Source organism: Podarcis filfolensis (assembly GCF_964270895.1).
Source record: "Podarcis filfolensis genome assembly, chromosome: 2".
In the NCBI taxonomy this organism is placed as follows: domain Eukaryota; kingdom Metazoa; phylum Chordata; class Lepidosauria; order Squamata; family Lacertidae; genus Podarcis; species Podarcis filfolensis.
In genome coordinates, this window is record NC_139605.1 from 68,916,191 (window position 1) to 68,943,994 (window position 27,804).

The 27,804-nt window shown below is 44.7% G+C and overlaps 1 protein-coding gene across 2 annotated transcripts in view; it reads left to right on the plus strand.

Annotated features, from left to right (window-relative positions):
• RAD50 (RAD50 double strand break repair protein) overlaps positions 1 to 27,804 on the plus strand; it is a 135,554-nt gene that overhangs the window by 63,383 nt on the left and 44,367 nt on the right. The gene's annotated exons all lie outside the window — the stretch shown is intronic.

Below are 27,804 nucleotides of genomic sequence, written 5' to 3' on the forward strand. Positions count from 1 at the left end.
ATATTATATTATATTATATTATTATATTATATTATATTATATTATATTATATTATATTATATTATATTATATTATATTATATTATATTATATTATATTATGGGACACGGGTGGCACTGTGGGTTAAACCACAGAGCCTAGGACTTGCTGATCAGAAGGTCGTGGTTCGAATCCTCGTGACGAGGTGAGCTCCCGTTGCTCGGTCCCTGCTCCTGCCCACCTAGCAGTTTGAAAGCACCTCAAAGTGCAAGTAGATAAATAGGCACCGCTCCAGCGGGAAGATAAACGGCATTTCTGTGCGCTGCTCTGGTTTGCCAGAAGCGGCTTCGTCATGCTGGCCACATGACTCGGAAGCTGCATGCCGGCTCCCTCAGCCAATAAAGCGAGATGAGCGCCGCAACCCCAGAGTCGGCCACGACTGGACCTAATGGCCAGGGGTCCCTTTACCTTATATTATACTATAATTTTGCAGTCTAATGGCCCACCTAGTCCAGCATCCTGTTCTCACAGTAACAGAGGAATCAACCTGAATAAAATATTGGGGGGGGGGCATCAGGTAAGCCCTGCCCTGCATAATCGATCACAGCACACAGACACCCTTTGAATAGCAATGCCCATCAACTTCGTGGGGACTTGAGCCAGCTTAGCCCAGCAGTTCCATCGACCAATGCGTTGCTTGGATCCCCCAATTGCCTCCCGCGGTTTCAGGCCCGTGGGCGCTGCCTCACCTTTTTTTAAATAAAAAAAACTTTGTGGGGAACTGACCCCAAAGGGAGTTGGCTCCTATGCATGGTGGCCGAACAGATGCCCATGGAAAACCCACAAGCAGGACCCAAGCACAAGAGCACTCTCCCCTCCTGTGGTCTTAAGCAACTGGTACTTTAGAAGTGTCACTGGTCTCCAGCTATGGAGATAGCCAGCATGTCCAGTAGCCACTGAAAGCCTTATCGTCAATGGTCCCTCTAGGGAGCTGACTGGCACTGCCTCCTGTGGGAGCAACAAGAACCCTCTTCAGGCATTTTGAGCGGGAGTTAGCTCAGCAGCCAACGAGGGGCTGCAAGAATGACTACGCTTGGACCCAAAATCCAGAGCTGGTTTTAGGGTGCTGCAACCGGTGTGGTTGCACTGGACACTGCACTACAAAAGCCCCCAAAACAATGCTGTAGAACGGAACGAGGGGGGGCATGGAATTTTAGCATTGCACAGGGCGCTGCTGAAATTTGAAAGCCCCACAGCTCCCTGCTTTACAAGTTTGGTCTCTCAGCTCCCAGTCCTGTGAGAAAGGTAAAAGGAACTGGGCACATTAGCTTAGAGAAGAGACTACAATGATCTGATGTATAGCCATGTTCAAATGTGTGAAGGGCTGTCACATATGGAAGAATTCAATGTTGTGGTAAGGTGACTATGCAAGCCAAGGGCTCTCCCAATTCTCCCCAGCCTGAACCAAATGGGGGGGGGCATGGGGGGAGGAAATTGGGAAAAACCCCATTGCACAAAGGAAAGTGCTGGGCTTCCACTAACAGAGCCAGGTGAATCTGGCCCAACATTTCTTTCTCCCCCCCCCCTTTTTAGAGCACATTTTTTATTAATTTAATTTAATAAATTAAATTTATTTAATTTAAAGACTACCAGCTTTTAGTACAGTTCCATGCAGTAGCTTCAATACAGCAACAGACAATATCATAAAGAACAAAGGTTAGTCAGTTAAAGGGATAGATTGCAGTGGAGGGTTGTGGTTTTTTATCAAGAGTAAGAAGAAATCAAGATGAACTAGGCAATGTATCAAGTTTTGTTTAAATCACAGTTCTCCACAGCTTTTGCTTTAGTTTAAACAAAACTTATGCAACCATACATTGTGACATTATGTTAGGGAAAATAAGGGGAAACACCATGGAAAACACTTGTTGAGAATTCTGACTGGAACGGCCCAACTTTTCTATTATTCTACTTCCGAAAAAATGTGGAGATGTAGCTCAGATATTCATTTCTGAGCCAACCTGAATTCATTTCTCAGCCAACCTGAGCCAACCTCCCCGTTTGTGTCCCCAAATCACCCTCCCTCCAACATTTTCTGGATTTCTCCACTCCTCTTACCCTCCCAAATGTCTAAGTGCAAAATATGGGGGGGGTAGAGGTAAATAGAAGAATTTGGGTTTCACAATAAGTTAATCCATAGTTATAGGAAGCATTACAAGCCATCAGAAACTTGACCCTGTTGACATAACCAGTCTCTGCATGGAGAGGGACTAACTGGATCAGAGGATGGTTCACGATGCACAGATGGCTCAGCATCGAGTTGCCCAACTCCAGCAGAGGCTGATGGCAAGGATGAAAGGCCAGCGTATGAATCATGCAGAACGTACTCATACAGAGCATACGCTTTGGGCTACTATGAGCCTTTTTGGTATTTGCTTTATTAATTTTAATGTCACATTAGCTGTTCTGCAGTGGCACACATTTTATGAATTGCAGCCATACAAGTGGATATCTTACACTGAATAATCATTTTAAAAGTGTGCGAGCCTGTGGGTGGTGCCGTGGGTTAAACCACAACCGATCAGAAGGTTGGCGGTTCAAAACCATGAGGCTTGGTGAGGCAGTCACTTCAGGTGGCAAGCCAGAGATACCTGAGGAGGGCAATGCTCATCACCTCCTGCACTTGTCAGCCACTTCTTCCTCTGTTGCCACCACCACCATGCACCCCCCCCCCCACGCGCCAGCTCCTCTCCGGCCTCATTTTCCTCCCCTTCCACCTTTAGCATGCTGGGCCAGGGTATCCCCAGGCTGCCGCAGTTGCCTCAAGCAGCAGCAGAGGAAATAGGTGAGGGGCAGTGTAAACAGTTGGGGGTGGTAACTGGCAACAATGACAGACAGACTAAGAGAAAAAGGCAACAGCGACTTAGAAAAAGAATGGGAACCATTTATATTATACTTGCAGAAACAAAGAAAGTCGATAGACTTGATGGCAGGATTTAAATAAACATTCACACTATTAGTACATGAGAAAATGTTTAGAAGATAGAGAAATATTATGGTGTATTTACTTTCACTTTTATGTTTTTAGGTTTTATGTTATGTTATTAATAACTTTTTCTGTTAGGAGGTAGCAAAGTGGGTGAAAGGACAAAGAAACCAGAAGCGGAAGTTGGGGGAAGCCTAGGAAGGGAGGGAGGGAGGAATACATAGTAAATGTTAAGAATTTGAGATGTATGTAATGAATGAAAATGAAAATGAATAAAGTTTTTATTAAAAAAAAAAGATAGAAACAGTTGGGGGTGGTGACAGAAGAGGCAGGGGTGACGGCAGAAGGGGTGCCATTTTTTTTGCTTTACCTCAAGAGGCAAAATGTCCTGGGCCAGCCCTTGGCTGTGTACACATTATGACCCTTCACTTTGGTCTTCAGTGCACTCCCACTGCTGATGCCTGAAGCTGTGTATACACGACATTAGCCACAAATCTGTATCTATCATGTAGTTTCTTGAGAAATACTGCTGTTTGATGCACTCCTACTCAAACCAGCTCCCTTCCAATCAGTGGCGTCACAACAGGGGACCGTTCGCCCCGGGTGCCATGTCTGCGGGGGGGGGGGTGACAAGAAGGCACCCCACGGGGGCTTGCGGCATGAGCAGCCATTGCACCGCCACAGTCGCATGTGGAGGATCCTCCATTCCTGACTGCAGCTGTGAGCAGAGGATCCCAGCACCGGTGGCAAACCGCTATGTACAGCGCATGTGCGGCATCACACGCATGTGTCATATGTAGCTACACTGCGCATGTGCTGTATATAGCGGTTTGCCGGTGCCGCCGCTCCAGCGCCGTACAGACGGTGCCAGGATCCCTCTGTCGCCGCTACAGCTGTGAGCAGAGGATCCCAGCACTATCCGTATGGCGCTGGAGCGCCGCTGGCGGCAAACCACTATGTACAGTGCATGTGTGGCGTCGCTATGTACAGCACATGCTTCGTACGTAGTGATGCTGCACATGCGCCCTACGTAGCGACACCCCGCCCCAGGTGTCATGACACCTTCGTTCGCCCCTGCTTCCAATCTCAAAACATAAGCCCCATTCACTTCACAGTTAGTTAAGCTGAGGTGTCTTGAGATAGCTGTTGTACATGTGCAGATGACCGTGCAAGTGCAGCTTCAGGAAAGGAACAGGAAATGTGCATTGGGTGGAGGCACCCCTGCCCATTCGCTGGTGTGTACAGTAATGTGCAAATGCAACTTAAAAAGCAGGAGGAAAAAGCAAACCTGTGTTTTAAGCTACTAATATTTACAGAGCCCCAGACACTGTATTTAATCTGCTTTTTGTTTGAGACCCGGTTATCTTCCTCATAGTCAGAAAACCTTGTCAGAAAACAAATGGCAAGACCAGGGTTTTCTAGTCTGCTTCCAAGGCCCAAATCCAGCCTGACCATCCATCTCCCCAAACCCCACCATCTCTGAATATCAAAAGAAACAGCCCCAAAGGCTTCAGAATGTACTTGAATGCCTTCTACTCTACCATTTTTCCACTATGTCATTTAGCTGAACTGTGAAGAGTAGAAAAAGCCTCTGGTGATGAATGAGGATTGATCCAATCTCCTTTGAGTTCAGGGAGAGAGAAAATGCATGCCTCAAGTCTGTATATTATCTCACCCAGGGTGGGAGCATATTTTATGCAACCCTGAGTCAACAAAGGAGGAAGGAAAACACTGATTTTGAGAGGTTTGGGTATCCTTCAGTAAACACTTCCATTGCTGACTTGTTATGTCCCAGTGCAAAATTCATCCATACAGAAGTACTGTAGTATGAATATAGCCGCCTCTCCACAGCAAACAGAAAGATAGAATGGGATACATTTACATATTAATTACAGCTGATTAATTAATTAGGTGGTTGAGTTTTCATTGTGTCACCTGCCCTACATGATAAAGACTGTGTGGATGAAAGCAAACAAACCTTTAAATTGCAAATGAATCTATGCATCACTTTTTTAAAATGATGTGATTTTGTGAGTAAACAGTTGGGTCTCTCTCTCTTTCTCTTGAAAAAACCCCTGTGCACACCTCTCTAAAACCAGACCCTCCAAGTGTCCCTATTTCCCAGGGACGTCCCTGATTTAGAGAAGCCATCTCAGTCTCTGATTTGATCCTGGAATGTTCCACTTTTTGTTGGGATGGTCCTATTTTCATTGGCAAAATGTTGGAGGGTATGGAGTCATCCAACCCCCAAGTCATCTGAAGGCAATCCTGTATAGGGAAGCTTCTTAAAAAGTACAGTCATACCTCTTGCTACGTTTGGTTCAGGTTAAGTCTTTTCAGGTTGCATCCCGTGGCGACCTGGAAGTAACGGAACGGGTTACTTCTGGGTTTCGCCGCTCGCGCATGTGCAGATGCTCAGAATGACGTCATGCACAGGAGCGGCGAATCGCAACCCGCGCACACGTAGACACGGGTTGCATTCTGCTCATGATGCAAACGGGGCTCCGGAACGGATCCCGTTCACAATCAGAGGTACCACTGTATTTAATGTTTCATTATGTTTTTTTATATATACATTGGAAGCTGCCCAGAGTGGCAGAGGCAACCCAATAAGATGTGGGGGGGATAAATAGTAAAATTATCATTATGGAATGGGACACCCTTATTTTCATTGGAGAAATGTTGGAGGGTATGCAAAACAGATTAATTTATATTTTAGATCTATATTGCAATTTGACTGCACAGAAGAGAAGTGTGATTCTAAAGTGCATTTGTTGCCCTACTAACACTGTTGAATTAAATCATATGGTATTTATGTACAGAAAGAGCGTAGGGAAATTACAAAAGAAACTACAACAATAACAGGGTGTGTAATGAACAGCATGACTGCCAGGCGACCTCACCCAACCCCCTCTTCAGGCGTGACTTTTGAAAGACAGGCCATACACTGATAATTTCAACAAGTTAGCTTAATTGGGAGCTTGTATCACCTGACATTTCATGTGGGGTGAACAGGAAGGAAGTTGGTTTTGTTCCTGCTTTGCTTTTTTGTCTTATTTTCTCAGAGGCATTAGCGATCTTCTGTTGAGTGCAGTGGACTGATGCCAATCTGTTAAGACAATTGGTTTTTTTCTGGAGCAGGGACACCTGATAAAGGGATTTGGTGCACCGTTAATGTCAAGGGTCCCATGTGCTTAAACATCAGTAGTCCAATTGAACAATATCAGAGTTTTTGGGTTGTGTGAATGTAGTTATTGTCATAGTTATTACTGTTTGTATACCAATGGAAATAGCAGCAACATGGGTATTACTGCACAAATTATATGCCATCAGGATTTTAGTTTTTGATTGTGCACACACTATCGACAAGAATTTGGGTCAGTATCGACAAGAATTTGTGAACCACTCTGGAATTTTCTAAATAAAAGAGCAGCCTATATTTGTTGTTTAGTCGTTTAGTCGTTTAGTCGTTTAGTCGTATCCGACTCTTCGTGACCCCATGGACCAGAGCACGCCAGGCACTCCTGCCTCCCGCAGTTTGGTCAAACTCATGCTGGTAGCTTTGAGAACACTGTCCAACCATCTCGTCCTCTGTCATCCCCTTCTCCTTGTGCCCTCCATCTTTCCCAACATCAGGGTCTTTTCCAGGGAGTCTTCTCTTCTCATGAGGAGGCCAAAGTATTGGAGCCTCAGCTTCAGGATCTGTCCTTCCAGTGAGCGCTCAGGGCTGATTTCCTTCAGAATGGAGAGGTTTGATCTTCTTGCAGTCCGTGGGACACTCAAGAGTCTCCTCCAGCATCATAATTCAAAAAGCAGCCTATATAAATAATCAAATAAATAAATGATAAAATAAATAAAGGAGGACATTTATTCAGACCCCAGCTTCTAAGGATGTTACACAGCAATTCCTTCATGGTATGGTGCTGGGGGACTGTCAGGACAGATAAATAAAGATGGCTGGAAAATCCAGGCAGATCCAAACTATAGACACTGTGACTGTGTCTGCTATATGTGGTGTAGAATATTTGCGCCTAGTTGGCTCTCCTTTTGTTTCTTCTTATTATTATTTTAAATTCCGCAACACTTATAACATTTTAATAGTTTTCCTTAAACTGCTTTGAAAGAGGGTGAGACAAGTGACTTTATGATGTCACAGGTTGTCAGCCAATCAGCATTACGCACTGCCGGCTACAGCTGCAAATTGGAAGAATGGGTTTCCCCTCAATATAACCCTTAGAGAAGATTGTGATGTCTGAACAAAACATCCCTCACCCTTCAAATTATGTATGTCTCTAACCACACTGGTACATCTCTGGGGAGCGTAACCAATTTCCTCTATTCTGGGGCTGCTGGAAATGACAGAGTCACAAAGAAAGAACAGGGAAGGATGGAGAAAGGAAGCACTTGTGCTGAAGTAGGGTGGGAAAAGCAATAGAGGAACTTGTGTGTGCTCAGCGGGGATAGAAATGGCATTTGGTGTGCAGTTAAAGTGCAAAAGTGCCCAGCCCCTTAAAATCAAAGTCATGATCCCTTGCCAGGTGGCGCCACCACATTTTGTCTCCTTGACTATCTAATTTGGGGGAGAAAAGTAGCTTAAAAACATTGAAAAGGGCATTTGCATGGGCAAAATGTAAGGCACAGCATTAAGATCTGTTCCGGCCTACCAGTTCTCCCTTGCAGGTGCCCTCTATCCCTCCATTAGAGTTATGAAACTCTAATATATACAGTGGTACCTCAGGCTAAGTACTTAATTCGTTCCAGAGGGCCGTACTTAACCTGAAACTATTCTTAACCTGAAGCACCACTTTAGCTAATGGGGCCTCCTGCTGCTGCGCTGCCGGAGCCTGATTTCTGTTCTCATCCTGAAGCAAAGTTCTTAACCTGAAGCACTATTTCTGGGTTAGCGGAGTCTGTAACCTGAAGCGTATGTAACCTGAAGGTACCACTGTATACATAAAGCAAAAAACAAAAACAAAACAAAAACAAAACAAAACAAAGCAGACACATCACCTTGCCAACAAAGGTCCGTATAGTTATAAAGCTATGGTTTTCCCAGTAGTGATGTACGGAAGTGAGAGCTGGACCATAAAGTAGGCTGGTCACCGAAGAATTGATGCTTTTGAATTATGGTGCTGGAGGAGACTCTTGAGAGTCCCATGGACTGCAAGAAGATCAAACCTATCCATTCTGAAGGAAATCAGCCCTGAGTGCTCACTGGAAGGACAGATCCTGAAGCTGAGGCTCCAATACTTTGACCACATCATGAGAAGAGAAGACTCCCTGGAAAAGACCTTGATGTTGGGAAAGATGGAGCGCACAAGGAGAAGGGGACAGCAGAGGACGAGATGGCTGGATTGTGTTCTCGAAGCTACCAGCATGAGTTTGACCAAACTGCGGGAGGCAGTGGAAGACAGGAGTGCCTGGCGTTCTCTGGTCCATGGGGTCACGAAGAGTCGGACACGACTAAACGACTAAACAACAACACAATATATATACACGTGCGAAGGAACCCCGACTTGGATAGCGTGCACACTAATATGTTTGTACCACAAAAATATTGTTTTTCTCAATCCAAAATTGCTCATGTTTATCCATGACATGCTTCTTTCAATCTAGATTGATTGCAGATTCTACAGTCCACAAGGGTGACTGTGGTTACTTTCTCCTTGACTGGGTTAGCCACACCTCTTCCTTCCTGCACATGTCCCGAGGGAATGAAGAAGAAAATGATGGTAGTGCTCTTGGTATATGCCACCAACAGCACCACTGGGCAGATGTGGATACACACCCACCCCTTTGCCAGGACTGCCTACATCTGTTTTCAAACGGACACACTGTGGGTTAATGCAGAACCAACCTGCAATGAGCTTTTATTTTCAGAATGGAAACTGTTTCTCAGGAAGTGCTTCTCAGGAGCAAAAAAAAAAAAAAAAAAAAGCAAATCTAGAGAGTGTGTGCGGATGGAAAGCAAGTATTCCATCTCTATTGATTCTATAATAATAATAATAATAATAATAATAATAATAATAATTAATAATAATAATAATAATATGGGACACGGGTGGCGCTGTGGGTTAAACCACAGAGCCTAGGACTTGCCAATCGGAAGGTCGGCGGTTCGAATCCCGTGACGGGGTGAGCTCCCGTTGCTCAGTCCCTGCTCCTGTCAACCTAGCAGTTCGAAAGCACGTCAAAGTGCAAGTAGATAAATAGGTTCCACTCTGGTGGGAAGGTAAACGGCGTTTCCGTGTACTGCTCTGGTTCACCAAAAGTGGCTTAGTCATGCTGGCCACATGACCCGGAAGCTGTATGCCGGCTCCCTCGGCCAGTAAAGCGAGATGAGCGCCGCAACCCCAGAGTCAGTCGCGACTGGACCTAATGGTCAGGGGTCCCTTTACCTTTAATAATAATAATAATTTATTTATACCCCGCCCATCTGTGTACACAGCCTAAGTTTCACAAGTGTTAGTCTGCCCTGAGAATTTATGCTGCAGAGGGCCTTCTCGGTAGTGGTACCCTCCCTGTGGAACAGCTTCACTTCAGATGTCAAGGAAATAAAGAACCACCTGACTTTTAGAAGACCTCTGAAGGCAGCCCTGTTTAGGGAAGTTTTTAATGTTTGATATTTTATCGTGCTTTTACTATTCTGCTGGGAGCTACACAGAGTGGCTGCGAAAACCCAGCCAACTGGGCAGGGTATAAATAAACAAATTATTATTATTATTATTTTCTTTTTAATTTTTTATTGCAAATACGTACAAATCAAAACTTACAAACTTTCAAAAGAAAAAAGAAATTAAGAAAGGTTACAAAGAAAGAAGAAAAGAGAAAATGAAAAGAAAAAAGAAAAACAGAAACATAAATAAATAACATACACTGATACAGTTACCGTAAATCTTAATAAAGAAAAAAGAAAATCATAAATTAAATGACATTAAGTCATTCATTATTAAACTACGGTAATACTTTACAGATCAAACACATATATTTTAAACAATTATCCCTTCCATATAATCCATTTTCCAAATAAACTGACGTTTCTTAAATATTTCATTTTTTCATGTTTTTTGTTCTTTCATTCTTTGGGCTTCCGTCAGTCTCACAACAGTTCATTATTCCTAATTGAAACTACCGGTAACTTATCTGTATTTCAGTGCATCCCTCATCTTGGTATTAGGGAGTGTTTTTACTTTTGCAGTTATTCTAGACACAACCAGGTCTTCACTTCTGAACCTTGACTTATCAAATATTTATTTAGGTACTCCCATTCTTTCTTAACTGTCTTATTTGACTTGTCTCTTATTATATCTGTCCCAACCCTCTAAATCCAATATTTCTGTTGTTGCTGTTGTTGTTGTTATACTATTTTCCTAGCTTTTCTCTCCATACATGCAGAGACCTCCACTGTTCTTGATGGAGGGGTATGGAGCAGGACCATAGCTCAGAGATAGCACATCTGCCCTGCAAGATGTACATGCAGAAAGAAAGCCATCTCTGTCATCTCCAGGTGGAACTGGGAAAAGGTCCCTGCCTAAAACCCTGGACAACCGCTTCTAGTAGAGACAACACTGAGCTGCATGGACCAACGATCTGGCTCAGTATTAGAGAGCTTCCTATGCTCCTATGATGTTGGAGAGCATGGCTTAAGAGACAGGGTGTGGCATTCAACTAAGTTTTACTCTGAGGAGACATATTGAAAACAATGGCCCTAATGTAGTTGTGTTAATTCATTTCAATGGGCCTATGGTGAGTAAAGCTTATTGGCAAACCACCCACAAAGACAAGCCCTACTAGTCAAATATTTTTTTTCCAGTCATAGTACTAAAATATAAACCTATGAAACATGAGGAGAAAGAAAGGGTGCGCAGGAACTGAACCACCACCAGCAGCTGAGGAGAATGGATGCCAGTGGCTGCTGTTCAGCTTCTCTGGCTTATCGATTTGCCTTAGCAAATGCTGGGCCATGTGAGGTATGCATTTGTGCCTTCCACTAGAATCTGAATCCCTGCCAGTGGGTGAGTCAGCGCAAAATGCATCCAGCTGCTCCAGCAATGAGAGGGTTATTTATACTTCCTCCTCCCTCCCTCCCTCAGACAAGTGAGCTCTTGATCTGTTTCCATTTCTTATAAACGGCCCCGCTGCAAGGAAGCCATGAGGAAGCAACTGGGCTGCTGCAAGCCTGGGGAAAGAAATCTATGTGAAACAAAGGTGAAGTTCTGCCCATCTGGCACCAGATAAATATGTTGACTGAAGCAACCAGGTCACAGGGTGGGCAGGCAGGCTGCTTATAGTTTCCCAGAATCTAAATTACTTAAACTTGAGGCTGATGCTCTAAACTGTAAAGCATGGCTAGGCAAACTAAATCTGCCCCGTGGATGGTCCAGGAATCAGCGTGTTTTTACATGAGTAGAATGTGTTCTTTTATTTAAAATGCCTCTCTGGGTTATTTGTGGGGCATAGGAATTCGTTCATTATTATTTTTTTCAAAATATAGTCCAGCCCCCACAAGGTCTGAGGGATAGTGGACAGGCTCCCTGCTGAAAAAGTCTGCTGAACCCTAAAGTAGATGGTCATTTTATTGAGGTGGTTTTTGCTGCTGCTGTTGCTGCTGATTATTATTAGTAGTAGTAGTAGTATTTGGTGGCAGAAAAGAGTCCCTTGGCCAGTGACATTTTGAACGGCAAGTGTTGGGGGTGGGAGAGATTTAATATGGATTCCATCAAAACACACCTGCTTAATTGCCATGCAGAAGGCAGGTTATTATATCTGAAACTGGCAAAGAGGTGGGGTGCTTGCCATGGGGCCTAGTCTTCTGAGATCACAAGGCATGTTCACCTTCTAGCCAGCAACAGGATTCCTTGGATGCAGTTGGGGATCATTTGGATCTATTCCAATATGGCTTGCAGACTGGGTAGGGGACCCAAATTGCTGTGGTGGATGACCTGGGCTAGGGGATGGATAAAAAGACCCCAACCCTCTTGATTCTTCTAGACTTCTCTCAGGGACCATCAGTAGCATCCTTGTCTTGGATGGGATGGGAGAGTTTCTTTTTCTTTTTCTTTACAATGGCCCTGTTCCTTCCTGGAAGGCAAATCCCAAAATGAGACGCCTTCAGCATGCAGGCTACTCACAAAGTTCCATCTTGTCTCCCATATTTTTAACATGTACATGAAATCACTGGGTGAGGTCATCTGGATAATTGTACTGGGGTATTATCAGTCTGCACACCTAGAGGTACAGTTTGTAGTTTGTGGACCCCAGAGGATCCGCAAAACCCACCAGGGGGTCCATGGCACATACCCATCACATACCCCCTAATTTGCTTCCCTGCACTGAACTCAAGTTCACTGAAGTTGCCATCTGCACCTGTACAACGGCTGCCTGAAATCTATATGTTTGTGTTTGCCATTTACTTAGTTAACTACAACGAAAAAACTGAGCAGTTAGAAAGCAAGTAACTTGTAATACATATTTTAATGACAGCATGGACAGCCTTAGTCAGAAATTGGAAAACTTTGAATTCCCAAGATATAGACAAATGGCGTAACATAGTTTGGCAAACAGCCTTATTGGAAACATCGCACAAATTGAGAGACAGGGGGCAAACAAAGCCAACAAAAGACAATTCCTATGAAATCTGGTGTGATTTTATTGAACAGACAAATAATGAAACACATGGCAGGGAAGAGTCCCTGGCTAATCATCATCATCATCATCATATTTTAATTTATACCCCACCCTTCTGGCTGGGTTTCCCCAGCTACTCTGGGCAGCTTACAACATATATAAAAACGCAACAAAACATCAAACATTTAAAAACAAAATATCCTATACAAGCAACAAACAAATCAATAAATCAATAGAAAGCAACAACAATAAACAGTTTACAGTTATACCCAAATTTAAATAACCACTAACCCCAACTAAACATTTAACCAACACCAGCCCGACAAAAACAAAACAAAGGAATCAAAATTTATGGCAGGGTTTGGCTTATATAAACCAAAGAGGTTTTTTATTTTAATTTCCCACCATCCGTATTCTGTGACATAGAAAGTAATTAATGTAATCAGCAAAACACTGCAACATTAATGGCAAAGTGTATTATAACTTGCCTAGTATTAGTGCACCGTTAGTTCCTAATAGTGAAACAAATGTGTTTTTGTATGGTTACCCTTTTTAGTATTTGTTAATATTGTGAAATTCAGTAAAAAAACCCACCACAATTTGAATGAATGAATGAACCACAAGGAACAACGTGGATAGTGTTGACTACTGGTGACATCTGTCCAAAGGTCCAGATTTGTTTGTTTATTTTGCTGAGCCACTTGAATATTGCTTTTTGGCCCCACCCCACTTTGCTACTATTTATATCTAAGGACACCTAACCTAACCAATCAGGGCTGTCTTTAGCATATGCGCTGCTGGGGTGCAAAGATCTGTCCAGTGCCCCTAAATTTAGTTTTGCTGCCCCCAAATTTGTTGGGGGGGCAAACTCAAAGTTGTTGAGCTAGCCAAAGTTTGACCTTTTTTGGAGGAGGAGAATCACTCACCTGTAGCAACAACACAGCGGAAATAACTGCTTTTGTTTCCTGACTTGTCGGGAATATTTGACTCTACAGAGAAACAGAGCGACGGAGAAGGGGGCAGGGACTTTTGCTCCATTGCTTTTCACTGCCACCGATTGAGAGGGACTGGTATACAGTAGGTATACATTTGGCACCCCCCAGAATTTGCTGCCGGGTCCTTGCATCCCCAGGTAAAGACGGCCCTGTAACCAATTAAAAGGAGCTGTGGGTCAGCCTTCTTGTTACAAAGTTATACGTTTTCCTCAAGAAAAATAATTGGGGATTGTATGAGCAGAAATGGAAAACAATGATAAGAGATAAGAATTTATTCTAAATTTAGGGGATTACCACATCTTTTATTGTTTTTTGTGGGGGGGGGCTTCTATTTTGAGGGCTGAGGGGGAAGCAACTGCATGCCATTCTTCCCACCCACTGCCCCCCCATTTCAGGGTTAGGACTGCACTCTGTAAAAAATTTTTAAAATGAGATTTGCAAGGATCTGAATTCTGTGCGCTAGATACCACATTTTGTGCTTTTGTGTGTGGTCCTCTGCAAATGTTGCATACCACCCTTGGATATAAATACCTAATCAGATGCCAAGTAAAGAGGTTGAAGGCCCTGGGTACTAGTATCCTTAAGAAACACCCACATGGAGAATGAACTTTATCACATTTTCATTGTCTACCAGAAAGTAATCTCTCTACCCTGGGCCACAATGAAAAAACCTCATTAGATATTTCCAGCGTTCTCCGATTCCTCAGATAAAGCTTCAGAAAGATACTCCTACACTCTAGAGAGAATCATGGCCACTACAACTGCTATTACTTACGGTGGTGGCTGCTATCTCCCTGGTTACTGCCCGGCAGGAGGGTTTATTTATGTCTGTGCAATAGCAGTTTGCAGCTTTTAGGGCAGGGCCGGGAAGATTTCCTGCCTAAATCAAACAAAGGTTACCTAAACAAAGGCAGTTTCACACAAACCACGCTTAACAACACTTCTATCTCTGGAGACTAAAAGCACGTTTTCAGAAAAGGATAAATTATCTCAGAAGTTGTCGAGGTCAAAAAAATAATAATGGGGAAGTTGCCTGTTGAGGTCAATTGGCGACAGCATTTTATGGCCCAGGCTCTGACCCTGCAGCCATGTGTAACATTAGTCCAAGCTTGTAAAACACTTTAGAGCAGCCTTTCTCAACCTGTGGGTCCCCAGATATTGTTTAACTACAACTCCCATCACCCCTAGCCAGCAAGGCCAGAGCTCAGGGATGATGGGAGTTGTAGTCCAACAGCATCTGGGAACCCACAGGTTGAGAACAGCTGCTTTAGAGAGAAGGCAACTCAGAAGGAACAGAGGCCACCCCCTGCCTGATCTCCCTTCAAAACGCACCTTCATACCAGGTTGCCTTTACAGTGGTACCTCAGGTTAAGAACTTAATTCATTCCGGAGGTCTGTTCTTAGCCTGAAACTGTTCTTAACCTGAAGCACCACTTTAGCTAATGGGGCCTCCTGCTGCCGCTGTGCCACCGCTGCACGATTTCTGTTCTCATCCTGAAGCAAAGTTCTTAACCCGAGGTACTATTTCTGGGTTAGCAGAGTCTGTAACCTGAAGTGTGTGTAACCTGAAGTACCACTGCATCTCATCAGAGTACTTCTGGAGTCATGTTTATCTCACAGGCCTGGAACCTCACAGGAAGGAGAGCAATTTGGGAAAAGGGGTGATGGTCTGTGAGAAAATGCTTTATTCCTCTGCTGCAAAACAAAGCACTCCCTCCTAGGCATGCAGAGTTAGGGAGAAGGGAGCTATTGGGATAACATCGCACAGCTGCAGTCTAATGTTTGATCTTGAGGGAGCAATGACTACTTAGCTGTGAGTCAACTATTTGCGATCTCTTGTTGAACTATAAGAACATCATTCCCTTCCACTCCTGGAGACACCTGTGCTACTTAATTAAGCAGCAAGCAACAGAATGCTGCCTGCAATTGCTGAACTTTGCCTTTATCATTGAGCGCCATGTGTATACTATCACAACAGGGAACGGGGCAGCCTAATCCAAGGTTGCCAGGGCAACATGGGTGTGATGGCACACAGGGGAAATGTTGCTATTTTTTAAAATAAATAAAAAAAACAGGTCTGCAGAAGTGGAGCGAGCAGACAGAAGGGGAGGTGTTGCACCTGGCAAGGTGTTCTGGGAGGAAGGAAGGGAACAAAGAAGAAAACTCTATTGGGGCAGAGGATGAAATGCAGATGCCACAAGGGTTGGCTGGAGACAAGCTGGGGCAGAGACACAGAGAAATGTAGGAAGCCACAAGCCTCTCTTTCTATAGACAGCACTGGGCGGTTACTATAGCAACTGGCTTGACTGACCTTGCACCTGTTGGCTTATCTCAGACGTGGGGCGATTTGTGCCCTTGAAAGAAATTAACCCCTTCCTTCACGTCCAGTTCCTCCAACATAAAATTTGGTTAATGTGATATATAAAAGGTCTTAAGCCTCTGTTGGGGCCAAACTAGGTGTACAGAACTGCAAATTGATGAGAACCCACATGATTTGTGGGTAGAAGAAGAGTTTGGATTTGATATCCCGCTTTATCACTACCCGAAGGAGTCTCAAAGCGGCTAACAATCTCCTTTCCCTTCCTCCCCCACAACAAACACTCTGTGAGGGGAGTGAGGCTGAGAGACTTCAAAGAAGTGTGACTGGCCCAAGGTCACCCAGCAGCTGCATGTGGAGGAGCGGAGACGCGAACCCGGTTCACCAGATTACGAGACTACCGCTCTTAACCACTACACCACACTGGCTCTGGAGATGGGTGTTTAACCCTTCCTGCACAAAGGTGGATCTAGGGCATTGGGTTGCACCAGAAGCAGAGCTTTTAGGGTGCTGCAGCAGGAGCCGCAACTATGATATCCAAGGGAAGGCGAGAGGCGGGAGGGCCCTGGTTTTGGCATCGACTCTATCCTTGCTTAGGGTCCTCTGCTCTTTGACATCTCTCACAGCCTTAGGTCACCACATGTGCCTCTGTTATTTCCCACCTCTTACATGTCAGAAAACTTCTCCTGGCATCCCCTCTTCTGTAAACATCCACGAGGTCCTTTCCAAGCCAAAGCAAACAATGTGAACTGTAGTCTGGCCCCTTTTGACTGCTAACTGTCTGCCTGCATAACGTAGGAGCTCAAAGACACCCCCACCCCCGTTCTTTTGGTGGCCAACCAGATGCCTGTGCGAAGCTGGCAAGTAGGACTCGAGCACAAGAGGCCTTTCCCCTCCTGCGATTGCCAGCAACTGATATTCAGAGGCAGAAAATAGCCATTGTGAGGACTAGCCCTTAATATATTCCATGAATTTCTTTTTGAAGCCATCCCAGATGGTAGCCATCTCTGCCTCTTGTGGGAGTGAGTTCCATAGTTTATGTGTTGTGTGAAGAAGTGCTTTCTCTCCTCTGTCCTGAATTTTCCAACATTCAGCTTTTTTGGATGCCTCGGAGTTCTAGCGCTGTGGAAGAAACTTTTCTCTGCCCATTTTCTCTGCGCCATGCATCATTCCATACACCGCTGCCTGCTGTGTTGCCTTTTCTCTCAGCTAAAAAGCCCCTAATCATAGAGTTGGAAGGGACCACTAGGATCATTTACAGTGGTACCTCGGGTTAAGAACTTAATTCGTTCTGGAGGTCCATTCTTAACCTGAAACTGTTCTTAACCTGAAGCACCACTTTAGCTAATGGGGCCTCCCACTGCCGCCGCACCGCCGTCGTGCGATTTCTGTTTCTCATCCTGAAGCAAAGCTCTTAACCCAAGGTACTATTTCTGGGTTAGCAGAGTCTGTAACCTGAAGCGTCTGTAACCCGAGGTATCACTATAGTCCAACCCCCTGCAATGCAGGAAACTTTTTGTTGTTTGATAAGAAATTGAGTGTTGGGGGAGGGAGGCTCGTTGAATTCCATTGTACACAGGTTGTACAATGACAATAAAGGTATTATTATTATTATTATTGTCCAATGTGGGGTTCAAACCCATGACCCTGAGATTAAGATTTGGGGAGGGGGGCTTCTGCTTAATATACTGTGATCGCCTCCGCAGCTGCAAGCCTATAAACTCTTAATTGGGACTAAGTCCAGTGGAACACAGTAGAATTTGCTTCTGAGTAAACATGTGCAGGGGAACGTGCAGACTCCAGCTCTCTTTCCTCCCTAATACTAAGTCTGGTGGTTTACAGAAATTCCTAAACGAGCGATCACGAGCTGCGGGTTGAAGCCAAATGTGCATCTCGCTGCTTGGAGGGGGCGGGTGGAGGCGGAGGCGGAGGCGCAGGCTTCCTCCCAGCTTTGGCAAGGCTCCCACAAGCACGGACGTTAGGTTTCGGTTTCTTGAAAAAGGAGCGCTCTGAATGAAATCGAGGATAATTCCGGGAATTGTCAATAACAGCAGTGGGTCACTAGAGGGCACTAGAGCGGGGAGGGCGAACTCTACCCAAACAACTCAGCAAAAGCCAATAGACGGCTAAAGAGAGGGAAATTCCTGCTAAAGAAGGGATTAGGAACACGGGATGATTTGAGGGAAGGGAGAGAAAGAGTTCTGTTTCATATTCTACAGTTTCTGAGCGAGCAGAGAATTTAATCCAGATTTATCATTTCTATGGGAAATTTGGTTAGTATTTTTTTTTAAATCCCTGCAGAAATAGGAAATCCGGGTTAAAGGGTGGGGGAAGATTAGGGGATGATATTTTAATGAAGATGGTGCCATGTGGGTGCTGCAAGGCACACATGGCCAGAGTCCACAGAAAACTTTTGTGTTTGCCCCACTTGTTCCCATTTCCCCCTCTTGTGTTTTTAGTAATATTAAGCATTCACCTATCATTCTCAAGTGCAAAACCTCTCAAAGCATCTCACAAAATGATGGTGCAGGGGCTCCCAGAAGGGCCTCAGGTGATGATCTTTGCACCTGTGCAGACTAATGTGGAAAAGCCAGTCCTTGAGGTATCCTGGCTCTAAGCCTTTTCAGACTTTGAACATTAGCGTTGACTGGGACCCAAGAAACAGTCAGTGAGTTCAAGACTGGTGAGATGTCTTCCATCCACCCAGCCCCAATTAGTTAGGGTCACCATATAAACTGGATTATATATATATATATATATATATATATATATATATATATGATTTCCCCCAACAAGGATTAATCCACTTTGGGTGGGCAGTGAACTTTGATGCTGATGACACCATGTGGACTTGGGCGGGGGGAGCTTGCATGCATGAGCAGTATCTTACCTGCCATTGGGGACACATTTCATGCACCTGGTTGGCAGTGGGCTCTAATCCCTGAAAACTTGGCAGGAGCTGGGACAGAGCAACGGGAGCTCACCCTGTCATGCGGATTCGAACTGCCAACCTTGCAATCGGCAAGCCCAAGAGGCCTGATGGTTTAGACCACGGCACCAGTGGCGTAGCGTGGGGGGTGCAGGGGGGGCGGACCGCACCGGGCGCAACATCTGGGGTTAGGGCAAATCAATGGGTTAGGGGGCGCAAATCCACGGGTTAGGGGGCGCAAATCCACGGGTTAGGGGGCGTAAATTACTTGCCTTGCCCCGGGTGCTGACAACCCACGCTACGCCACTGCACGGCACCACCTGCATCCCTCAACTGTACAATATGCAGCTAAGATGGATTTCCTATTCCTTGTTAGATGTGTTTTAATTAGCGCTTTTAGTATCTTAGGCTGAGACAGAAAAGAGTCTCTCCCAGCCTCGGCCTTTAACCTTCTGCTGCAAAGACATGTGGTTAGTAAGCTTGTATTTTGAAGGGGGTGGAGAGAGAATTATGTGCATGTGTCTTGGCCTTTTTCAGATGCTGGTCTGTCTGTAGCTTGTGCAAACAAAGCAAATGTGTTCTGTGTATTTTTTTTTCCTGAGTACACATAGAAGGAAGCTAGGACGCCAGTTGCCAGTGCTCCTACCCAACCTGCTAAACCACTAAACCTCTTGGGCTTGCCGATCAGAAGGTTGGCAGTTTGAATTCCCACAATGGGGTGAGCTCACACTGCTCTGTCCCAGCTCCTGCAAACCTAGCAGTTTGAAAGCATACCAGTGCAAGTAGATAAATAGGTACAGCTGTGGCAGGAAGGTAAACAGTGCTTTCGTGCACTCTGGTTTCTGTTACAGTGCCCCGTTGTGCCAGAAGTGGTTTAGTCATGCTGGCCACATCACCCGGAAAGCTGTCTGCGGACAAACGCTGGCTCCCTCAGCCTGAAAGCGAGATGAGCGCCGCAACCCCATAGTCACCTTTGAGTGAACTTAGCCATCCAGGAGTCCTTTACTTTTACCTTTTACAAAAGTGAGAGAGACTGTCAGGCACAACTTCCATGTTCTCTTTTACTGTCTCTTCCTAATTCCTTGTGGCATGGATTGATGGAGTGATTGGTTTTTTAGGAGAGGGTTTAGGGAACAGTGGAGTGATTTTTTTTTTTTACCACATGGCAGTCCTTCTGTTGAGGATATTGTCTGTGGACTAAAAGTCCTTCTGTACCTGGAACTGGGTGCTGAGAGTGCAGCTAAATGGGGCACAGCTGTGGGCAGCCTGAGCAACTACCACTCACATTGAACCTGCCCCTAAAAAGCAAGTTTAGAGTGAGAGACTAGGACGATGTTTGCTGTTTCCAGGAACTCCTTTTCATTGTGAGCTTTGAGTTTGTTTGACTCCTGTAACTGTGTATTTTTGTAATGTTTTGTTTATGTTTTCGGTTGTTGCTTCAGTTTTCTGGATTAGGCTTAGATATATTTTATATATATTAAGTGGTATAGAAATTAAATAATCAATCAATTACTAATATGCTCACTTTCTTAGGAGTAAGCCCCAGGTCAGAGGCAGATTTAGGGGAGCGCAACTGGTTTGGCCACACTCAGGCTCCACAACTATTATGTAGAATGGAAGGCAAGAGGCGCCGGGGGGGGGCAGAATTTTGTCATCACACAAGACCCTGCTGAAATTTGGAACCCCAAGGTGAGGGAACCCACAGGCAAGTGGGTTTGCAGCTTGGTGGAGTACTCAGTGAATTATTCAAATTTGGAAGAGTTCTGCAGTAAGAAGCAAGACTTTCTTTGTTTTTAGATTATACACACACCCTAGCAGGCATCATCTTAGAAGAAACCTCTCCTCCTATGCAAGAAATGAAGTCAGAACACATATTTTAAGATGACAACCTCTGTTTTTATACGTATTTGTATTTCAAATAAACAGGTATTTTGAAATCTACCCAATTAATCAGGGGCGCCCTTTTACCCCATTAAAATATTTCAAACCATTTAACCATCTGCAAAAGGAGTAGGGAACCTGTGGCCCTCCAGATACTGCCGAACTACAACTCCCATCAGCTCTGGGTGCCAATTAACTTAGAACAGGGCTACGTTTGGCATATGTTGTGTTTGGACACTGTCCTAGCTTGCTAACATTTCCTTTTGAGTTATGGGGGACACAAATGGCAATTGGGTGCAGAACTCTATCATTTCCAGGGGAGAAAAATGTTGGCCTCCAAGAGTGGAAGCAACATCCTCAATAAGTGAGGGGCGGCTGTGCTTTGTCCGCGGTGAGAAAAAGAAGCGACGCTCTGCATATGCTCAGGAGCACGTTGTTTTCATGCGTTCCAGCGACGAAGCGCTCCCAGCGAGTCTCCCATAACAAACACCCACAATAGCAGCGCCGCTCACTTTAAGCTCCAGAGACCTCCCCGCGGCCCCTGCAATGGTCCTGTGTCGAAAGGGACCTGCGGTTGCAGCGAGTGTTTGCTTGTGGTGAGTCAACCCTGGCGCGGGTCCACGCGGGGAAAACTGCTGGAAGTTCCAGATCGAGGGCGAGGGGGAAATCCATCGGGGCTGGAAAAGTCCTTCCTGCGAAAGCACCTGCCTTTCCTGACCAGTCCTTGGCTCCCTTTTCCAAATCGAGCCGGCAACGGAGCCTGGCAGTGAGATCATCTCTGAAATATTAACAAACAAACAAAACAGAGAAAAGTATGAATCAGGCCAAGACAAAAACAAGACAGGGCGAAACGAAACATGCTGGTCAGCGCTTTGCGTGGGAAAGCGTCGAAATCGGCCAGTTCAGGCTGAGATGGCGCGCCATCCAGAGGAAGCCAGCGGAGTCGACAGCTTGGCTCCGTTTAGTCCTGTGCCTTCAGCGCGCCCTTTTCGTTCTGCAAAAGCAACGCCTCCTTCCAGTTTTGTAATTCGCAAGCTCAGGAGAATGCATCACATCTGATTAGTCAGCAGTATAATATAACGGCGCGTTAATGGACCTAAGGAGAGGCAGGGTGTGAGTTTCAATCTCTCACCAGCCTCAGGATGAGTTTTCAAGGAGATGATGATCTCTTGGGAAAGCCCCGGGGATTGCAAAACGTGGGAAGGAGAGTGACAGCTGTCATTGCTGTAAGCAATGTAAAAGTTTCCCTTTTAAAGCCGATCTCTTTAATGGAAAGGCTCTAGAATTGTTTCTGTTGTTGTTCTATTTCTTTATTTATTTATACATACATACCCCACCCATCTGGCTGGGTTTCCCCAGCCACTCTGGGTGGCTCCCAGAATAATAATAATAATAATAATAATAATAATAAAGCGATAAAACACCAAACATTAAACATTTTCATAAAGGGGAAAAGAGAGGACCCAAATAATTACCGCCCAGTCAGTCTGACATCAATACCAGGGAAGATTCTGGAGCAGATCATTAAGCAAACAGTCTGTGAGCACCTAGAAAGGAATGCTGTGATCACCAATAGTCAGCATGGATTTCTGAAAAATAAGTCATGTCAGACGAACCTGATCTCGTTTTTTGACAGAATTACAAGCCTGGTAGATGAAGGGAACGCAGTGGATGTAGCCTACCTTGATTTCAGCAAGGCATTTGACAAGGTGCCCCATGATATTCTTGTAAAGAAGCTGGTAAAATGTGGTCTTGACTATGCTACCACTCAGTGGATTTGTAACTGGCTGACTGACCGAACCCAAAGGGTGCTCATCAATGGTTCCTCTTCATCCTGGAGAAGAGTGACTAGTGGGGTGCCACAGGGTTCTGTCTTGGGCCCGGTCTTATTCAACATCTTTATCAACGACTTGGATGATGGACTCAAGGGCATCCTGATCAAATTTGCAGATGACACCAAACTGGGAGGGGTGGCTAACACCCCAGAGGACAGGATCACACTTCAAAACGACCTTGACAGATTAGAGAACTGGGCCAAAACAAACAAGATGAATTTTAACAGGGAGAAATGTAAAGTATTGCACTAGGGCAAAAAAAATGAGAGGCACAAATACAAGATGGGTGACACCTGGCTTGAGAGCAGTACATGTGAAAAGGATCTAGGAGTCTTGGTTGACCACAAACTTGACATGAACCAACAGTGTGACGCGGCAGCTAAAAAAGCCAATGTAATTCTGGGCTGCATCAATAGGAGTATAGCATCTAGATCAAGGGAAGTAATAGTGCCACTGTATTCTGCTCTGGTCAGACCTCACCTGGAGTACTGTGTCCAGTTCTGGGCACCACAGTTCAAGAAGGACACTGACAAACTGGAACGTGTCCAGAGGAGGGCAACCAAAATGGTCAAAGGCCTGGAAACGATGCCTTATGAGGAACGGCTAAGGGAGCTGGGCATGTTTAGCCTGGAGAAGAGGAGGTTAAGGGGTGATATAGCCATGTTCAAATATATAAAAGGATGTCACATAGAGGAGGGAGAAATGTTGTTCTCTGCTGCTCCAGAGAAGCGGACACGGAGCAATGGGTCCAAACTACAAGAAAGAAGATTCCACCTAAACATTAGGAAGAACTTCCTGACAGTAAGAGCTGTTTGACAGTGGAATTTGCTGCCAAGGAGTGTGGTGGAGTCTTCTTCTTTGGAGGTCTTTAAGCAGAGGCTTGACAACCATATGTCAGGAGTGCTCTGATGGTGTTTCCTGCTTGGCAGGGGGTTGGACTCGATGGCCCTTGTGGTCTCTTCCAACTCTATGATTCTATGATTCTATTCTATTATTCATTAAAAACTTGCCTAAACAGGGTTGCCTTCAGATGTCTTCTAAAAGTCAGGTAGTTGTTTATTTCCTTGACATCTGATGGGAGGGCATTCCACAGGGTGGGTGCCACTACCGAGAAGGCCCTCTGCCTGGTTCCCTGTAGCCTCATTTCTCGCAGTGAGGGAAGCACCAGAAGGCCCTTGGTGCTGGACCTCAGTGTCCAGGCAGACTGATGGGGCTGGAGACGCTCCTTCAGGTATACTGGACCGAGGCAGTTTGTCAAGCCCGACCCACTCCCCATGGCTATTTCATTACATACCAAAACCCTGCTGCTTCTCTTGGAAATGTAAGCTGCAGTAGCACAGACTCCAGCCTAGGAGTAAATCCCAGGTTACATTTGAGTAGGTATGTTTAGGATTGCACTGTATGTTTATTTTTGAGTGCTAAAAATTAGGGCTGCCACCCAATTAAATGCACTTGAGGGAATCATGTGGATTTTAATTAGATAATGAAATCCCCTTAAAGTTGCATGCTGCTAAAATAACAGCACTGAGGAAAAAGGCAACTATCTTTCAATATATATATTTTAGATGACACTTGTGGGTTTTGTAGCATGTCAGAAGAGGCAGCTGTGTTTTCTTTGATAGCCCCTCCTTCAGAAAGCTCATGTATGCATGGTTCCCGCCCTGCTTCATTGCACCATCACAATATTCCTGTGGTGTAGATTAAGTTGAAAGGCAGTGACTGCCCCAGTTTCACTCAGTGGCTTAAACCTGGGCCTGGTCATAGAATAATAATAAGCACTATTTCACACTGTCATTTCCTTTCCTACATTCAGGAAGTGGCTACCCACAGTTTTTGTAAGTACTTGTAAAATCTTTCTATATTAACCTGCCTATCTACTAGGATCTAGAGGAGAGGCTTTTCTCACAATCTGCTGATGGCCTTGCACAGTGACTTGGGACAGGGCCTTCTCTGTGGTGTCACCTTGGTTGTAGAACAGCCCTCCCCTTAGGTTTCAGTGCCAGCTGAAAATATGCCTGTCCACTCAGGCTTTTGTGAAGGACTAATTTAAGATGTTGTGTGCAAATGGATCTTTTTTTCATTTGCTGTGCTAGCATTTTTAAATTTTGTATTTTGAATTGTCTGACTTAACAGAGCTATCCTTCTGCATGTCTGCTCAGAAGTACATAACTCACACCAAGTTCAATGGAACTTATTCCTAGGTTAAGTGTTTATAGTGATTAAGACCTAAATGTAGCAGCCCTATTAAAAACCCTTCAGTGCATTACCACACAATGTTGCAGTCAGGTGGTGAATGTGCACATGCACAGGTTTTGTTAATACAACATGCACTACAGAAAAAGTTTTTAATCCCTTCAAATACAATATTTTTCAGTGGAAGCCATGCCATTCCTCCATTCACCTTCATATCATCAAGTTCTGGGAACACATCACATAGATCAGGAGGGAGGGTAGAAATGTGTGGCCTTCCAGATATTGGGACTCCAGGTCCCATCAGCCACAGCTAGTATGCCCAATGATAAGGGGGTTGTAGTACTGGCATGGAAAGTAGGCCTTTAATTAAGCCCAGTATCTTCTACTATCTTTACTATCTTGTAGATGGTCTTTTGAGCATGAACACTGTTTCCTGTATAACAGAAATCTGAAGTGTCAGTGAGGTGTGAAGTCAGAATGGGCCATATACGGCTGTCAGTAATGCCATGTTTCCTTTTGTGGTCTAAGCAAATAGAGCTTCCATTCCCCCCACTGTTGTATCAGTTTATTTCTAAAATGTATATCCCACACCTTCAGTGCCAACTGGTAGTCCATAAATGGCTGAAGAAGGAGGGAAAAATGAAAGACACATATAATACCACTGTATTGGTAATAATAATATTGTTTTACTTTCCATGACTCAGAAAGCTAAGAGGAAAATAAATACTCTGTGGAGTTTAACATTTAAAACTCACTTAATCATAGCACAGTCATGATTCCAGAATGAAACGGAGTTAGCTTTTACTTGAGAACAAACACAATTTTCTTGTAGAAAAGGATGTTATATTTTAAGCATACAATATTTTAAGAATACAGTGGTACCTCGGTTTAAGAACAGTCCTGTTTATGAACAATTTGGTTTACGAACTCCGCAAAACTGGAAGTAGTGTCCCAGTTTGTGAACTTTACCTCAGTCTAAGAACGGAATCCGAACAGTGGAAGGGCAGCAGCGGCGGGAGGCCTCATTAGGGAAAGGGTGCCTCGGTTTAAGAACAGATTCGGTTTAAGAACGGACTTCTGGAATAGATTAAGTTTGTAAACCGAGGTACCACTGTATACGCTATCTGTCTGTCTGTCTGTCTGTCTGTCTGTCTGTCTGTCTGTCTATATCAATAGTAACAAAGTACACGCCCAGCCAGTGTGTTTTTAAAAGAAAAAGAAAAAGGATGCTGTGGTGACCAGCTGCAATTTCGATGGGCCAGTCCAAGTTCTGATGCAGGGACTGCCTGCTGCTGCCGCCGCCATCATTTGCTGCTCTCTGAGTGGTCATTTCCCTCCTCCTCACTACCCCAGCTAAAAATAAAGATAAAAAGGTAAAGGACACCTAGGTGGCTAAGTCCAGTCAAAGTTAACTACAGTGGTACCTCGAGTTACAGACGCTTCGGGTTACAATTTTTCAGGTTACAGACGAGCCGAAACCCAGAAGTACCAGAATGGGTTACTTCCGGGTTTCGGCGCTTGTGCATGTGCAGAAACACTAAATCACGCTTTGCGCATGCACAGAAGCACCAAATCGTGTCACACGCGTGCGCAGACACAGCGCTGCGGGTTGCAAACGTGTCTCCCGCATGGATCATGTTCGCAACCTGAGGTTCCACTGTATGGGGTTGCGGTGCTCATCTCGCTTTCAGGCCAAGGGAGCTGGCGTTTGTCCACAGACAGCTTTCTGGGTCATGTGGCCAGCATAACTAAGCCGCTTCTGGCGCTATGGGACACCGTGAAGGTGCACAGAAATGCTGTTTACCTTCCCGCTGCAGCAGTAGCTATTTATCTACTTGCACTGGTATGCTTTAGAAGTGCTAGGTTGGCAGAAGCTGGGGCAGAGCAATGGGAGCTCACCCCATCTCAGGGATTCAAACCGCCAACTTCTGATCGGCAAGCCCAAGAGGCTCAGTATGGGGCCCTGTACTATGTACATCATTCTTTTTCCATAGACAAGGCAAAACAAAGCCAGGCCTACTCCCAAGTCAGGAGCAAAACAGAATTATTGCTGCTCGAATGATAGGCCATTGGTTTTATGCCTATTGCAACTTTCTTAAGAACCTGTAAATAGCCATTGGGATTTCCTAGCAGGAAATTTAAGTATTACCTGGCAGACATGTATGGAAGCCCTCCCTTTGAAGGTAATAAATCTGAGAACGGTGGATTTGTTTATTTTAATATTGAATTATTATGCTTATTATGGGTCACAAGGATCATGTAGTCTTTTCTTCACTTCTGCACCCTGATAAAGAAAAGTCGAGAGTCACTCATGTATTATGGGAGTATGGGAGATGTTTCCTTGCAGAATAGGAATGGGGGACCTGAATCCTTTCAGATGTTGCTGTTCTGCAGCTCCAGTTTGACCTTATGTATGGTGGGTGGTGGAGGGGGAGAAGAGTGAAAGAGTGTGTGAGCTGAGAAAAGACACAGTGTTGCCAAAACCAAAACAAATAAAACCAGTAGGTTTTCCTATGTCTCTCGATTTCTGACAATCCTGTTTTCAATACTGGACTGCCACCTGCTGGTTTCTTCCTTCCTTCTTTCTTTCTTTCTTTCGTAATTACTCATAGCCGAGTAAGATTGTCTTCCATGAACACGGTCTGAACAGTGAGTCGGTGAGCGACTGTGGAAGCCAATTCTGGTTCCTCAAATCCTTCCACAGCAGGGACATAGGTTTCTGGGCGGGAGTTGATCAAGGTGAGGGTTTGCCAAATGTGCCTTCCTCTTAGCATTCCTCTTTTGTCCTGAGTTCAAGTGTCTTCAAAGTCCATGACACCTTTGGTAAAGGCTGTTCTCCAGTTGGAGAGTTCGCAGGCCAGTGTTTCCCAATTGTTGGTGTTTATACTACATTTTTAAAGATTTGCCTTGAGAGAGTCTTTTAACCCTCTTTTGTTGACCACCAACATTACGCTTTCCATTTTTAATTTCAGAATAGAGTAGTTGCTTTGGAAAATGATAATCAGGCATCTGAACAACATGAATATTCCAACAAAGTTGATGTTGAAGAATCATTGCTTCGGCACT